Source organism: Staurois parvus, unplaced genomic scaffold (genome assembly GCF_062004578.1).
Source record: "Staurois parvus isolate SC_StPar_1 unplaced genomic scaffold, SC_StPar_1.0 ptg000115l, whole genome shotgun sequence".
NCBI lineage: Eukaryota > Metazoa > Chordata > Amphibia > Anura > Ranidae > Staurois > Staurois parvus.
This window is the reverse complement of record NW_028317911.1, coordinates 2,325,391-2,343,489: the sequence shown is the minus strand read 5'-3', so window position 1 is coordinate 2,343,489 and position 18,099 is coordinate 2,325,391.

Genomic DNA, 18,099 nt, shown 5'->3' with positions numbered 1-18,099 from the left:
TGCGTGTTCATAAATAGTTCCAATACAGTAAAGTCCCAAATATGATGGTATTCCAATCGCTGTGAATCCAATCAGTGCAATTTGATGTCAAATATTCCGTGAAGCAATAGTACAATAATGTACTTACCAGAAGTACATACAAACTGCGCATTGTATGTATATGATCTGTACGTGCATCTGGGTCTGGTCACCAGTGTGGTGTCATCAGGTATAACGGCGGACTCTCCAGGAAGATGTCAATCCCACTCAGGGTCCACCTCACACTCACCAAGGGGTCCAACAACGTCCAGACTCCAAAGTACACCACCTTAAAGGGCTCGTAAAGTAACGAGCCAGGGAGGCAAAATAGTGCTAATAGTGGAGTATCGTTTATTAAAATCAAATCCAGATGAATTGGAAATCACTCACATAGGTAACTGGTGGCAAGCTTTGCTCATATATGTATAGTCAGCGTCTCATTGAGGGATTCCCCTGACATGTTTCGTGCAAATGAGAACGTGCGTTTTTGGTTGAGAAAGGGAGCGACGTGAGCCTAGAGAGAGGGGGTGCCAATGAGGGAAAATAAATTGACAGTCATGTTCCCCCATCCACAGCACACTACCAAGTTGGCTCCATTGACGAGGAGTCAGGGGATGATGAGGTCATTGACTGTACTTGGGTGCCTGAGAGAACAGAGGAAGAAAGTGAGGAGGAGGCACAACTCCAACGAGGCACAATGTCCTCCAGGGGCAGGCGTAATACCAGGCACACTATAGCATCACATGACAGAGCTCCACAGGTACAAGGCACGAACGTTCTATGCTGTAGGCTTTTTTCAGCACATGTGCAGTAGACCGAAGCATTGCTGTTTGCAGTCCCTGTCTGAAGCGGATGAAGCTTGGGCAAAACACCAGCCACTTGGGCAACACATGATTGACAAGACATATGAAGACCTGCCATGCAGCCCGTTGGCAACAGCATCTGAAAGACCCACATCCAAAAAAGTCTAGACTTCTCCTTGCTCCTCATCTGGGATCTTTACCCCTACTATAAAAGCTCAAGTCTTCTCAACAGCCTCCACTGAGAGGGGTGATGGTATAGCAGTACACCACCTGTTGATTTCACCATGTAAATTTAGCTACCGTAGTTGCTGAACTGTAAAAAATAAAAATAAAAAATACTGTCCCACCCATCCACATGCTAAGCCTCTAAATCAGGCATGTCCAAAGTCCGGCCCGCGGGCCAATTGCGGCCCGCGTTCCGGACTGAAACGGCCCCACAGGTGAGCTACCCAAATATATAACTTACGGCCCCCGGTAGTGATTCCCTGAAAGCTACTGAGGACTCCAGCGATCTCTTGACATCATCAGCTGGCACAGGAAGGAGAGCCCAAATCTCGCGACGTCCGAGATCTCGTGAGATTTGGGCTTTCCTTCTCTGTGTGCCGGCTGATGACGTCAATTCCCGCTCAACAGATCCCTGGAGTCCTCAGTGGCGTTCGCAGAATCGCTAGTGGAGGGCCGTAAGTTATATATTGGGCAGCTCATCTGTGGGGTCCGGAACGTGGGCCGAGGGATCCCAGGTGGTGCGCAGGGAATTACTACTGGGGCTACCATTTACCGTATTTTTCGCTCCATAAGATGCACTTTTTTGCGAATATAAAGCGGCCGGTCCGGTATTTCTGCCGCCACCATGTCAGAATACCGGGCCGGCCGCTCAGCTGTTGTCTCCTGCAGGGCCTTACCTGTTCCTCGCTCCAGCACTGCACAGTCTTCCCGCGCTGGCTTCTGTGACAGCCAAGTGCCCACTGCGCATGCGCTTCGCTTTGTGAATGGTCATCGCAGTCTCTGGTCATCTGTACTGTGTCCGCAGTCTCTGGTCATCTCCTGTACTGTGTCCGCAGTCTCTGGTCTCTGGTCATCCCCTGTACTGTGTCCGCAGTCTCTGGTCATCTCCTGTACTGTGTCCGCAGTCTCTGGTCTCTGGTCATCCCCTGTACTGTGTCCGCAGTCTTTGGTCATCTCCTGTACTGTGTCCGCAGTCTCTGGTCATCTCCTGTACTGTGTCTGCAGTCTCTGGTCATCTCCTGTAGTATGTCCACAGTCACTGGTCATCTCCTGTACTGTGTCCGCAGTCTCTGGTCATCTCCTGTACTGTGTCCGCAGTCTCTGGTCATCTCCTGTACTGTGTCCGCAGTCTCTGGTCATCTCCTTTACTGTCCACAGTCTCTGGCCATCTCCTGTACTATGTCCGCAGTCTCTGGCCATCTCCTGTACTATGTCCGCAGTCTCTGGCCGTCTCCTGTACTATGTCCGCAGTCTCTGACCGTCTCCTGTACTGTGTCCGCAGTCTCTGGCCATCTCCTGTACTATGTCCGCAGTCTCTGGCCATCTCCTGTACTATATCCGCAGTCTCTGGTCATCCCCTGTACTGTGTCCTCAGTCTCTGGTCATACCCTGTACTGTGTCCTCAGTCTCTGGTCATCTCCTGTACTGTGTCCTCAGTCTCTGGTCATCTCCTGTACTGTGTCCTCAGTCTCTGGTCATCCCCTGTACTGTGTCCGCAGTCTCTGGTCATCTCCTGTACTGTCCGCAGTCTCTGGTCATCCCCTGTACTGTGCCCGCAGTCTCTGGTCATCCCCTGTACTGTGCCCGCAGTCTCTGGTCATCTCCTGTACTATGTCTGCAGTCTCTGGTCATCTCCTGTACTGTGTCCGCAGTCTCTGGTCATCTCCTGTACTGTGTCCGCAGTCTCTGGTCATCTCCTGTACTGTGTCCGCAGTCTCTGGTCATCTCCTGTACTATGTCTGCAGTCCATTGGTTCAGAATTTTTTTTTCCTGTTTTTCGCCTCTAAAACCTAGGTGCGTCTTATGGTCAGGTGCGTCTTATGGAGCGAAAAATACGGTATCAATTTGGGCTATAATGGATTGGTGCTCAGGATCGCTTGACGTCATCAGACAGTGCAAGGAGAAACAAAGCCCAAATCTCGCGACCTCCGAGATCTCGCGAGATTTGGGCTTTCCTTCTCCCTGTGCTGGCAGAGTGATTTAACACCTGTTTAGATTTGTCATCCAAGTCACAAAATGAAAAGTATGCCGTTTTCAATAAACTTTTGCATAAAATAGTTCATTTGCATTTAATTTTAATGGTTCATCAGAATGTCGGGCAAAATGGTCGGCCCTCGCACATGTTCACTTCATCAAATCTGGCACTCTTCCAAAAAAGTTTGGACACCCCTGCTCTAAATGCTAGCTTGGCCAAATTGCTAGCGTTACAGCTGCTGCCTTTCCATCTGGTGTAGTCTGCCCCCTTCTGTGAATTTGCGGAATGTGCTGTACCAGAGTGGCTGGTTTCAAAAAGACATTTCTTTTCATGTAAGTCCATTCCAGCTGTACCATCACGTGAAAGGCAATGTTTTGGCCTCGTTGGACAGGGCGGTCAGCAGCAAGGTCCAAAATACTGCTGACAGGTGGTCCAACAGGCATGGTCAGGGACGTTACATATCCTTCACGGTGCAATGGGTAACTGCTGGCAGCTGGGAAGGATGCAGGACAGGATTCAGTGCTGGAGCTTGTTCTGCTACCACGCCTCCAAAAAGCTGGTGGTGATTCTGCCACATCTGTCTGCGCCACCTGCTCTTCTTCCTCTTCCTCTATGGCCTCTTCTGCTGAATTGTCCTCTGAAACAGCAGTGCTCCCTAAGCATTTAAGGGGCTATGCATGTGGTCAGGCTAAAAGCAGCCATGCGGTGCTTCAGCTGGTCTGTCTACGGGACAGGATCCACACCGGGCCAGAGATTCTGTCAGTTCTGCAGGGGCAGGCTCAGAGGTTGTTGATGCCATGGCAGCTTGAGCCCGGAATGGTTTTATGGGGCAATGAAACCAACCTTCTTTCCACCCTCCGACAGGGACACTTGACACATGTTCCATGCTTGGCACACATCCTGAATTTGGTGGTGCAGTGTTCTTGAACAGGTACCCAGGCTTACAAGATCTTCTGAGGCAGGCCAGAAAGGTCTGTGGCCATTTCCAGCAGTCATACATGGCCAATGTTCAGCTGGCTGACATTCAACAGGAGTTCAACCTGCCCACCAACCGACTTTTTTGTGATATGCCCACCAGGTGGAACTTAACATTGGCAATGCTGCAGCGGCTACGCACGCAGCAGAGGGCCATCAATGAGTACCTGTGTGAATATGGCACAAGGCAGGCTCAGGAGAGCTTGTCTTCTTTTCGCCACACCAGTGGATGCTGATAAAGGAAGCATGCACTGTATTGTCATCATTTGAGGAGGCCATAAGAACAGTGATCCATGACAATGCATGCATCAGTGACACTATCCCTCTAGTCTTCCTGCTGGAGCACATGCTGCATGGAATCATGGACAGGGCACTTCAGGCAGAAAAGCAGGAGGAAGAGGAGGACTTCCTTTCCTCTTAAGGCCCCCTTTATACAGATACCATTCCTGCGGGGCAATAGAACACACAGGAGGAGAAAGAGGAGGAGGATTGTCGCATCATGGAAGTAGAGGATAACATATGGTAGTCTTCAAGGGATGGTTTTCAGTCCCCAGAAACCCAGCCAGGAATAGTACATGGCTGGGAGAAGGTAGTTCCTGACAGCGTCATCTTCAGTGACCCAGAGGACTCAGAATCTCATGCCTCCTCAAACTTATGCTGCATGGACTTCCTGGTTCTGCAAAGCCTGTGAAAATACCCGAGGATTTGTGGTATCAAGGAGAGAGATCAACACTGGTTGGCAACCCTTCTTGATCCACGTTACAAGGGTAAAGTTGCAGAGTTCATCCTGCCTTCGCAGAGGGAGCAAAGGATGAAACATCTTGAGGACGCCTTGAAGAAAAATTTGTGTAATTTCTTTCCAGACACAGGAATTTTTTCAAAAGTCTTGCTTCTTTATTATTTCACAAGTACCCCTTACTCGTTCACAAGGGGCGGGGGACAGCATCAGGATGTCCCCTTATTTAAAAGGGTACCCTGATTATAATTAATAAATAATAAAATAATGATGTAGCGCTCAAACCAATAGAAAGTATGCATAAACATATATATATATATATATATATATATACAGTGGGGATCGAAAGTTTGGGCACTCCAGCTAAAAATGTGTATGAATGTGCATAAAGAAGCCAAGGAAAGATGGAAAAATCTCCAAAAGGCATCAAATTACAGATTAGACATTCTTATAATATGTCAACAAAAGTTAGATTTTATTTCCATCATTTACACTTTCAAAATAACAGAAAACAAAAAAATGGCGTCTGCAAAAGTTTGGGCACCCTGCAGAGTTAATATCTTGTACTGCCCCCTTTGGCAAGTATCACAGCTTGTAAACGCTTTTTGTAGCCAGCCAAGAGTCTTTCAATTCTTGTTTGAGGTATCTTTGCCCATTCTTCCTTACAAAGGTCTTCCAGTTCTTTGAGATTTCTGGGCTGTCTGTCACGCACTGCTCTTTTAAGGTCTATCCATAGATTTTCAATTATGTTGAGGTCAGGAGATTGTGAAGGCCATGGCAAAACCTTCAGTTTACGCCTCTTGATGTAATCCCCCGTGGATTTTGAGGTGTGTTTAGGATCATTATCCATTTGTAGAAGCCATCCTCTCTTTAACTTCAGCTTTTTCACAGATGGCATCAAGGAACCATCCAAAATTTGCTGAAATTTAATTGAATCCATTTTTCCTTCTACTCGTGAGATGTTCCCTGTGCCACTGGCTGCAACACAACCCCAAAGCATGATTGATCCAACCCCATGCTTAACAGTTGGACAGAGGTTCTTATATATTAAATTCTATGCCCCTTCTCCAAACGTACCTTTGCTCATTCCAGCCAAAAAGTTCAATTTTAACCTCATCGGTCCACAGAACTTGTTTCCAAATTGCATCAGGCTTGTCTATATGTTCATTTGCAAAGTTCAAACGATGATTTTTGTGGTGAGGACGTAGAAGAGGATTTCTTCTGATGACTCTTCCATGAAGACCATATTTGTACAAGTATCTCTTTATAGTGGAATAGTGTACCACAACTCCAGTGTCTGCCAGATCTTTCTGGAGGGATCGTGCAGTCAAACGTGGGTTTTGAATTGTTTTTCTCACAATCCTGCGAGCTGTTCTGTCTGATATTTTTCTTGGTCTTCCAGATCTTGCTTTAACTTCCACTGTTCCTGATGACTGCCATTTCTTAATTACATTCCGAACAGAGGATATTGACATCTGAAAACGCTTTGCTATCTTCTTATAGCCTTCTCCAGCTTTGTGAGCGTCAACTATTTTCAGTTTCAGTTTTCTAGACAACTGCTTAGAAGAACCCATGGTGCTGATTGTTGGGGCAAGGTCAGATGAGTCTGGGCATTTAAAACCTTTGAGATTGACATCACCTGGTCTTCCCAGACGATGATTGAGAACAATCCATGACACTGGCAGGTCTCAGCTTGGCAAAGGGGGCAGTGCATGCTATAAATTCTGCAGGGTGCCCAAACTTTTGCAGACGCCATTTTTTTGTTTTCTGTTATTTTGAAAGTGTAAATGATGGAAATAAAATCTAACTTTTGTTGACATATTATAAGAATGTCTAATCTGTAATTTGATGCCATTTGGAGGTTTTTCCATCTTTCCTTGGCTTCTTTATGCACATTAATACAAATTTTTAGCTGGGGTGCCCAAACTTTCGATCCCCACTGCATATATGATATAAAAAATATAAACCTGATCTTCCACAGATTAAACAATAACCTCAAGTGCGAGAGATTCTAAATAAATCTCCTACTAGTATCTTAATAAAATCAAAGCATGATGAACACAAAGTGAGATAGTGAAAACAATTGTGATATACTACAATACATGCATTCACAAATCCCCAATCCTAAATTCAAAAACATCAAAAAATAGTGCAGTACCCTTTGCCACAAAATGTCCTTAGTCTATGCTGAGGTGTCATTCACCCTGGAGGACTGAGAACATACTACGAATGCAGGGTGACACAGTCCTGCAACCTTAGGGCTTCATTACGGTGTCCTTCATTCACAATATACTGAAAAAGAGAGCGACAACATCTCAGAAGACCCACCACTGGAGAAGTGAGGAACCCAGTGCATCACATGACCAGCCAGAAGATATTTGAAAATTGTCCTGTTGGAGTTGATCGTATCACTAAGAGTTAAAGGGGGTCTTGATGTGGTTTATATACTACTGCTGGAAGGACTCCATCTAAACAGGATATTGCTTTAGGAGGATCCAGGGGTGATCCAAAAGCGATTTGGCCCATTGGGTCACGGTAAGGAGGTGAGGAAGCAATTCAGCCATTTTTGGATATACCACCAGCGGCTGCAGTGCACATCCACAGCACTTTTGCACGTTTAAGATTGTGGATCACCTGCGTTTATATACACTGATTTTGGAATATGATTGGACATTTTTTATGTATTTTGATTCACCTGGTTGTTGCAAATATTTTCAATATTATTTGTTGATGTGATTTTATTGAAGCACTGTTCACTTCAGTTTGTATGATTTATCCCCCAGTGCTGGGATCACGTTAGCACCGTTTATGTTTGATCAGTGACAATCTGATCACTTGTCTTTGTTGCACTATTTTTTGATGCCATGTTACAACCAAAAAGGTAAATGTATTTTATTGGGATTTTATGTGATAGACTAACACAAAGTGGCACATAATTGTGACGTGAAAGGAAAATGATAAATGGTTTTCAAAATTTTTTACAAATAAATATCTGAAAAGTGTGGCGTGCATTTGTATTCAGCTCTCTTTACTCTGATACCCCTAACTAAAATCTAGTGGAACCAATTGCCTTCAGAAGTCACCTAATTAGTAAATAGAGTCCACCTGTGTATAATTTAATCTTATTATAGATACAGCTGTTCCGTGAAGCCCTCAGAGGTTTGTTAGAGAACATTAGTGAACAAACAACATCATGAAGGCCAAGGAACACACCAGACAGGTCAAGGTTAAAGTTGTGGAGAAATTTAAAGCAGGGTTAGGTTATAAAAAAATATCGCAAGCTTTGAACATCTCACAGAGCACTGTTCAATCCATGATCCAAAAATGGAAAGAGTATGGCACAATTGCAAACCTACCAAGACATGGCCATCCACCTAAACTGACAGGCCGGGCAAGGAGAGCATTAATCAGAAAAGCAGCCAAGAGGCCCATGGTAACTCTGGAGGAGCTGCAGAGATCCACAGCTCAGGTGGAAGAACCTGTTCACAGAACAAGTATTAGTCATGCGCTCCACAAATCTGGCCTTTATGGAAGAGTGGCAAGAAGAAAGCCATTGCTGAAAGAAAGCCATAAGTCCCGTTTGCAGTTTGCAAGAAGCCATGTGGAGGACACAGCAAACATGTTGAAGAAGGTGCTCTGGTTAGATGAGAACAAAATTGAACTTTGCCTAAAAGCAAAATACTATGTTCGACAGAAAACACTGCACATCACCCAGAACACACCATCCCCACTGTGAAACATGGTGGTGGCAGCATCAGGTTATGGGAATGCTTTTCTTCAGCAAGAACAGGGAAGCTGGTCAAAGTTGATGGGAAGATGGATGGAGCCAAATACAGGGCAATCTTTGAAGAAAAATCAAATATGCCAAAAGCTGCTACGCATGGGTGTAGAGGGCTGAAGACAGAGAAGTGATGTATGCAAAAAGCGGATAGGCCAAGCCTTGCTGCTCCCGTGAACGACAGGGGAAGTCAGATATAACTGCAGAAAAAATATTTAATTTTATATTTTATTCTCACATCCACTATCACTGACCTCTCTGTTTATTATTTATAGCATTGTTACATTTTTTTATACTCCTTACAATTGCTATATATACATGCATATTGGCTATGTTGGTGTTTTCATGCATTAGTATTGCTATGCTGGTTTATTTATTTATCTATTCATTCATTTTCAACATTGTCATTTGTCATTTATATAAGCATCACTGACCCCGCCCACTATAGGAGGGTGGAACTACGGGTCAGCTGCATCGGCGTATTTGCCGCACAGCAAACAAGGCACTTGCCTAGGGCGGTACTTTACAGGGGGGCAGCGCCGCGCCTCGGAAGAAGGGATGTCTTTGATGTCACTACAGCAGAGGAATACAATAAGGAGTGGGAGTATCATGCCTCCCCTGGACACTGCCATCATCCGGGATCATCTCTCAGCCCTGGCTCCCCACCACCATCCACTGCAGAGAGCTCCGGGAGCTCCGACCCTCAGAGCAGCCTATAGCCTGGCCGGGCGCACTGCATGCTGGGAGTTGTAGTCCTTCCCCCTCCACCCCGAACTACAATCCCGGCAGGCTGTGCAGGGGAAGGACTACAACTCCCTGCATCCAGTGCGCCCGGCCAGGCTATAGGCTGCTCTGAGGGTCGGAGCTCACCCCAGTCATTGGTGGTGGGGACCCAGGTCTGAGAGATAATCCCGGAGGACGGCAGTGTCCAGGGGAGACAGGGATCTCTGTCACAGAGGTGGAAGAGGGAAGGGAAATGCGGCTGCGAGGGCAATACATACCCCCTCCTCGGTCTCTGCCCCGCCCGGTGAGTGATCTCCATCCTACTGCTGTGTATACCATGTATACTGGGGGGGAGAGCTGACAGGCTGACCAGAGACTGCCAGGTGACTGACCAGAGAGATTGCCAGGTGACTGACCAGAGACTGCCAGGTGACTGACTAGAGACTGCCAGATGACTGACCAGAGACTGCCAGATGACTGACCAGAGACTGCCAGGTGACTGACCGAGACTGACCAGAGACTACCAGGTGACTGACTAGAGACTGACCAGTGAGTGCCAGGTGACTGACCAGAGACTGCCAGGTGGCTGACTCATACCACTTACTGACACCTAGGCACCGCTTATACCATTAACTGACACCTTCACACCTTTCATACCACTAACTGACACCTTCTCGCCGATCATACCACTAATTGACACCTTCTCGCCGATCATACCACTAACTGACACCTTCTCGCCGATCATACCACTAACTGACACCTTCTCGCCACTCATACCACTAACTGACACCTTCACACCACTCTTACTACTAACTGACACCTTTTCTCCGCTCATACCACTGCCACCTTCTCTCCGCTCATACCACTAACTGACACCTTCTCTCCACTCATACCACTAACTGACACCTCTCCGCTCATACCACTAACGATACTTTCTCGCTGCTCATACCACTAACTAACACCATCTCGCCGATCATATCACTAACTGCCACCGTTTCGCCGCTCATTCCACTAACTGACACCGTCTCGCCTATCATACCACTAACATACACCTTCTCGCCACTCATACCACTAACTGACACCTTCTCTCCGCTCATACCACTAACTGACACCTTCTCTCCGCTCATACCACTAACTGACACCTTTTCGCCGCTCATACCACTAACTGACACCGTCTCGCCTATCATACCACTAACATACACCTTCTCGCCACTCATACCACTAACTGACACCTTCTCTCCGCTCATACCACTAACTGACACCTTCTCTCCGCTCATACCACTAACTGACACCTTCTCTCCGCTCATACCACTAACTGACACCTTCTCTCCGCTCATACCACTAACTGACACCTTCTCGTCGCTCATACCACTAACTGACACCTTCTCTCCGCTCATACCACTAACGACACCTTCTCGCTGCTCATACCACTAACACCTTCACAGAAAGATGTGGCTGACCACTAAGTTCCACCCAGCAAACGTTGGTGCACTAGAGACAGTAGGGGTGCACTGGGAAGGGGGGGCGGCGATTTTTATGTTGCCTAGGGCAGCACAAACCATAAATACAACACTAGTCAGATGCTCATGACTCTACTCTAGGGTATTTAATGTATTTAGTGGAAGATGGTTCACTTGGCTCTGAGGAAGAGGGTTCCCTCGAAACACGTCAGCCTTTCTTAGGCCCTTGGATGGCATTTCTTTCATGTCAGAACCCTTGGTGCCATATGGAGCATGTTTCCAGTGACTGTCATATGTTATGTGATTTGTCACCTTTTGTTTGTGAGTACATTTTAATTATTATTCAATAAATTGTTATCTGGGATAATGTGCTAGGCCAGTGCACTCTTGTTTCCATTTTTTTCTGCAAGCTTGGAAGAAAACCTGTTAGTGTCTGCAAAATATTTGAGACTGGGGTGGAGGTTCACCTTCCAGCAGAACAACGACCCTAAACATACAGCCAGAGCTACAATGGAATGGTTTAGATTGCAGCATTGCAGCATAGAATGGCCCAGTCAAAGTCCAGACCTAAATCCAATTGAGAATCTGTGGCAAGACTTGCAAATTGCTGTTCACAGACAAAGAAGAATGGGCAAAAATTTCACTCTAGATGTGCAAAGCTGATAGAGACATCCCCAAAAAGACTTGCAGCTGTAATTGCAGCGAAAGGTGGTTCTACAAAGTATTGACTCAAGGGGGGCTGAATACAAACGCACACCACACTTTTCACATATTTATTTGTAAAAAATTTTGAAAACCATTTATCGCTTTCCTTCCACTTCACAATTATGTGCCACTTTGTGTTGGTCTATCACATAAAATCCCAATAAAATACATTTACATTTTTGGTTGTAACATGACAAAATGTGGAAAATTTCAAGGAGTATGAATACTTTTAAGGCACTTCTGCAATAAAGTACACCTGCCTGCCTGTTCACAACAATACATAGACATACTACAGGAGATGGTCAGAGACTGTGGACATATTACAGGAGGTGGTCAGAGACTGCAGACATAGTACAAGAAATTATCTGAGACTACAGATATTCTATGGATAGAGATCAGGGTTGTTAGAGAGGGAGTAGCACCTGGTGTATGGGCACTGGGCAGGAACACTCAGCCTGGCTGGTATAGATTTAAACAAAGACACACTAAGCTACTGGGCTGGCAATCACAGTTTTTCACTGACCGGCTTCACATAATGCAGGTTGCTCCAAGACCACTCTTCAGTGCGCTCTGTCTGCCACATCCTTGGATGTGGCTCGTGGCCCGCCCCACCCCTCCACTGAATTCCCCAGGAAGGAAGCTGCCATCATCCCCGTGGATCTACTATCCCTCATCCCGGCCAGCATATGAGTCCTCTCAAAGTGCTGCATCAACCACTGGCAGGGATGTCGTGACGGCCCTGGATGGTGACACCCCTCTGACGGATGTCAACTTGGTTGCGGTCTGCACCCCCCCCCCCCGCATCCCTGTAGCGACAACACTGAGGCTTGGTGCTTGCATGTTTCCAGAAAGCTATATACAGCACTCTGTGCCCCCCGCTCCCCAGCAATGGTCTGCCTGCATTGCATAGGGAAGCACAGAAACCTGATGTGTTACATGAATGCATGCTGGTTACATTGTATTACATTGTGAATTAATGTGCATTGAGTCAGAGTGGTTGTAAAGGCCTAAACATAGCATACCTGTTCTGTGCAATGGCATTGCACTAAATGACCCCAAATCAGGGGCGGACTGACCATTTGAAAACTCAGTCAGTAGGGGGCCCCATGAGATGCCCCTGGTACCTTTTTCATAGGCTTTTTTGAGTTTGGGCAAGGACACAGGGGCCTCATGATCCCCTATTGCCCGGGGGCCCCATGAGTTGTCAGTCCACCCCTGCCCCGAACCTCCTCTTCTGGGTTCCTCTACCAGTGCTCTCCTCTTCTGTGTGTGCCCCCATAGTAAGCTGTGTGCTATGGGGGCACACGTGCATCCATAGACATACACACAGTTCAGTCTCACACCTTGCTCCCTCCTCACAGGATTTGATTGACAGCAGCAGGAGCCAATGGCTCGATGTTGCCTAAGGTCCTGTGAGGAGGAACAGACCAGCAGAGCTGCAGCTGGGCACAACACTCAGGTAATGATATAGGGAGATGGGGGCGATACAACTACTGGAACATTTTTTACCATAATGCAGGGAATGCTTTAAGATAAAAACTGCAAACCATCTTAATTTTCCCATTAATTTTCAAAGGGCTTCCAAAACACCAGAGAGACAGGAAAATATATTTATCTTTTTTTTCTGCTGCAACACTTAGCAATGCATGGTTGTCCATTACCTTGCTGTGCAATGCAAGAGTGTAATGGAGTTGTGCTGGGATGCCCGATTGCATAGCACCACCATTCACCAAAACTCATAAGGTGCATTAACTGTATTAGAACAATGCAATGCGTGAATCCCACATAAGGCTTGTATATCAGTATTCAAGGAATGAAACTGTTCTGAATCTAAATAGTGATCCTGTTGGGTCCCTGATGTTAATGTGCATGACTGAGTGATGGATTTTTGTACTTACTGTAAAATCCTTTTAGAGTTCATTGAGGTAAACATAATTCACATGCAAATGGCTTACATTGCAGTTTACAGGAGTATTTGGACACCGCCAAACGAAAAATTCCTCTGACATCCAAGTCTCCTGTACCATCAAAGTGTCTAGGACTCCTCTTTAGAAAGTCAGGCTGGCAGCCATTATGAGGATTCTCCAAGAGAAGTAAGGACTTTCCTAACTCCAGGCCAAAGATAAACTGGTTCTTGCTAAAAGGAAAATCTGCTGGCGCAGAGACCGAACCAATTTGTCCCATGACTGGGATTAGGTCTGGAGTGGAACTTCTCACTTTAGGACAGCTTTCTTCTCTTTCAATACTGCATTGTGATATTCTCAGAAACAAATTGGTTTGCCTAAATTGTTACTATAATATTAAGATAAGAGCAAGTTGGGTTAGCGAGAACGCACATTTGACACTCATGCAAATCATTTAAAATAATTGTTGGAACCTGGGGAAGCAGTTCTTTTCATTTTTCATCTACTGATTGCCTTCTGTACAGGATTCCAGGGATGGATCCTGGACAGGAGATATATTTCCCCACTATTTAGGTTATGGTCCCTTTAAGGGAGAGGTCAAGGGACATTTATATTTTAGTATTCAGGGGTTTTCACCCATGCAGGATAAGGGGTCCGGTCCTGGGGTAGTCTCGTCAGAGAGGAGAGGTCTGATTTCAGTACTCTGTAGAATGATGGATTTATAAGTCCTAATTTTAGACCCAGAATTCAGAGACTTGGAGAGACTTTGGGTAGGAAAAAGCCTCCCTGATTACAGGGAAAGGGTTAGCCCACCTGCAAGGAAGCCTTGAAAAGCAACAGCAAGGCATCAGCTGTGAACAAGTGTGGACTATCTGGAGACTGAGACTTTGCTGAACTCCTGCAGCTTTTACTTGACCCGAAGCGGACAGGAACCCTAAACCCAAGTGTAAGACTGGCATATTGGCGGTGAGCTGTTATGCTGTTTTGAATTATACCAGGATTATGGGTTATTTGCGTTATTTTTACTGGGGAATTCTGCTCTTTTGTCTGCTTGTCTTGACCATCCAGTAAAGACTGTTACTTTTACAAGCAACTGGCTGGTGATCTTAAGCTCTCCAGATTACACTTCCCATGCAATCAGCCAGAAATATATGATCTATAAATACAGGAAAATACCTGTTAATCTACCAGAAATCCAGTGAGCTCCCAACTTCCTGTAGTATGATAACATTACCTCTGCTGCAATGGAATCCTAAGCAGTGTTGTCAGCCTTGCCCAGTTCTCGGTTGCTGGATTACAGAACACCCCCTACCCCACATAAGGAGGTGGTGTTTTGTAGTCCAGCAGGGAAGAACATAGACAGGGCTAACACTGCTCTGTATTTAATGCAGCAGAAACATTGTGCTTGATTTACAAAAGGCAAAATAGACTGTGGACTTTGCAAGTGCAGTTGCACTAATTTTTCCCACAGCTTAATGAATGTGTTGTCAGCTTATTAAAGAAGCACACTGAATTTCTGGTAGATGAACATGCATTTGTCTGTACTTACAATGTTTGTAAAGACACGACAATGAGGAAATGTATATGCATTTTAGAGATGTACTGAATGTGTTTTTATTTTGTTTTACATATTTTGCCCAACCCTACGTATTGTTGTTTGGGTTAGTCACACCACACACACCTCTCTTGATGGATTGTTAAAATTTGTAGGCACTACTGTTGTATTTTCAATTAAGACATTTTGCTCTGTCAACTTCTTCACCTAACCTTTGCAAAAGCAGTTAACTGCCTTGGAAGATGGCAATGTTAATAGCAATAATGTAAACATTAGGCTGATTACAAAGAATGCATGATTGACTTTTTTACTTTGGGTGAGGGTGGAGGTAGGATACTACATTTTTGCACAAGCTTCATACCATTTATCCTAAGGACAGACATATTTATACACAAGAGGCTCCTTTATAAGAGGCTGCTCTTTGTTTTAAATGGTTATGTTAAATTCACACTGTAATGCCTACAGTTTGTAGTCCATTCATAAAACGCAAACCATAGTGTGGAGCCTGCAATATGTCATGGAGTTCTTGGAGGAAAGGCTAGACACATGTGGCTTGACAGGAAACAGGCTTTGCTTATGGCATCGGAGCTCCAGAAGTCAGGGGAGCACTAGCCTTGCTCCTGATGGTGAAATAAATAATGAAATGCATTGGGTGGAGCCACAGTGATCCTGGATTCGACATGGGATGGAGGCATCTCTAATCTACTAATGTGGTATTGGGTTTACTCCTCCCAGATAGCACTGTTCTATACACTGGTCTTATGCTATTGAGAAGCACTGTAAGTGTGTTTATAATGGTCTTATTGTATAATGGTGAGCACTACGATTTGCCTTTTTTCTCTGAGCTTGAAAGTCATATCTCTGGATGGTGTGTATATTGTATAATACACTGCTCAAAAAAAAAAATAAACTCCTCAATTAAACTCCTGGGATATTGATCTGATCAGTTTAGCAGAAGAGGGGGTTGTTAATCAGTTTCAACTGTTTTGGTGTTAATGAAATTAAGAACAGGTGCACTAGATGGGCAACAATGAGATGACCCCCCCAAAACAGGAATGCTTTTACAGGTGGAGGCCACTGACATTTTTTTCATACTCACCTTTTCTGACTGTTTTTCACTAGTTTTGCATTTGGCTAGGGTCAGTGTCACTACTGGTAGCATGAGGCGAAACCTGGACCCTACAGAGGTTGCACAGGCAGTCTAACTCCTCCATGATGGCACATCAGTACGTGCCATTGCCAGAAGGTTTGCTTTGTCTCCCAGCACAGTCAAGAGCATGGATGAGATTCCAGGAGACCGGCAGTTACTCTAGGAGAGCTGGACAGGGCCGTAGAAGGTCCTTAACCCATCAGCAGGACCGGTATCTGCTACTTTGTGCAAGAAGGAACAGGATGAGCACTGCCACAGCCCTATAAAATGACCTCCAGCAGGGCACTGGTGTGAAGGTCCCTGACCAATCAGAAACAGACTTCATGAGGGCCCGATATCCTGTAGGGGGCCCTGTGCTCACTGCCCGTCACCAAAGCGCTCGATTGGCATTTGCCATTGAACACCAGAATTGGCATGTGTGCCATTGGTGTCCTGTGCTTTTCACAGAGAGCAGGTTCACCCTGAGCACATGTGACCGATGTGAAAGGGTCTGGAGAACATTATGCTGACTGTAACATTGTTCAGCATGACCATTTTGGTGGTGGGTCAGTGATGGTCTGGGGAGGCATATCAACGTAGGGACGCACAGACCTCTACAGGCTAGACAATGGCACCCTAACTGCCATTTAGGTATCGGGATGAAATCCTTGGACCCATTGTTAGACCATACACTGGTCTTGGGTTTCTCCCAGTGCATGACAATGCCCGGCCTCATCTGGCGAGTGTATTCAGGCAGTTCCTGGAAGATGAAGGAATTTATACCATCGAATGGCCCCCACACTCACTTGACCTAAATCCAATAGTTTCAGTCCATCCAACACCGCCAGTTTGCACCTCAGACTGTCCAGGAGCTCAGTGATGCCCTGGTCCAGATCTGGGAGGAAATACCTCAGGACACCATCTGTCATCTCATTAGGAGCATGCCCCGACATTGTCAGGCATGCATACAAGCACATGGGGGCCATACTGAGTACCATTTTGAGTTGCTGCAATTAAATTCCAGCAACATGGACTAGCCTGCTGCATAATTTTTTTTCACTTTGATTTTTGGGGTGTCTTTGAATTCAGTCTTCTGTAGGTTGCTAATTTTCATTTGCATCAAACGATGGGGCATCCGTACGTTCCTAACACATTACCCAGTCTATATCAGTATAGATATCCAGCATATTTTTCCCCATTGAGATTTGACATGTTTTCAAAGTGTTCCGTTAATCTGAGCAGTATATATAACACACACACACACGATCAGAAAAGATGGCCATTTCCTATTGTTGTCCAAGTGTTCTATGGTTCCTGACAACATGCTTGTTTGACCTTTGTAGGAAGGAGCAAATATTGGAGGAGAGGGTTTGTCCTATGGTAGACATTGGAGGTCTTTTCACTTGGAGAACCTTTTGCCACACAGAAAGTGTGAATTTCTACACAGCTTGGAACAGTTAACATTTTTTTTATTTTAATCTACTGTAGATTTTGTACACTTTTTTGGCCGATAAATGAATCATCTTTGGCCTTCATAACGAAACATCTGTCATTCTGTTGCCACAAATGATTGTGAAAATCTTATAAAAAAACGGAGGATGTAGCGGTCTTCAGAATTAAGCAATCACATTCAAAATCATGTTAAATAGGAGTCAGTACACACCTGCCATCATTTAAAGTGCCTCTGATTAACCCCAAATAAACGTTCAGCTGTTGTAGTAGGTCTCTCCTGACATTTTCTTAGTCGCATCCTACAGCAAAAGCCATGGTCCGCAGAGAACTTCCAAAGCATCAGAGATATCTCATTGTTAAAAGGTATCAGTCAGGAGAAGGGTACAAAAGAATTTCCAAGGCATTAGATATACCATGGAAGACAGTCAACAAGTGATGAAAATATGGCACAACTGTGACATTACCAAGAACTAAACGTCCCTCCAGAATTGATGAAAAGAGAAGAAAACTGGTCCTGGAGGCTGCCAAGAGGCCTCCAGCAACAAAGGAGCTGCAGGAATATCTGGCAAGTACTGGCAGTGTGGTACATGTGACCACAATCTCCCGTATTCTTCATGTGTCTGGGCTATGGGGTAGAGTGGCAACATGGAAGCCCTTTCTT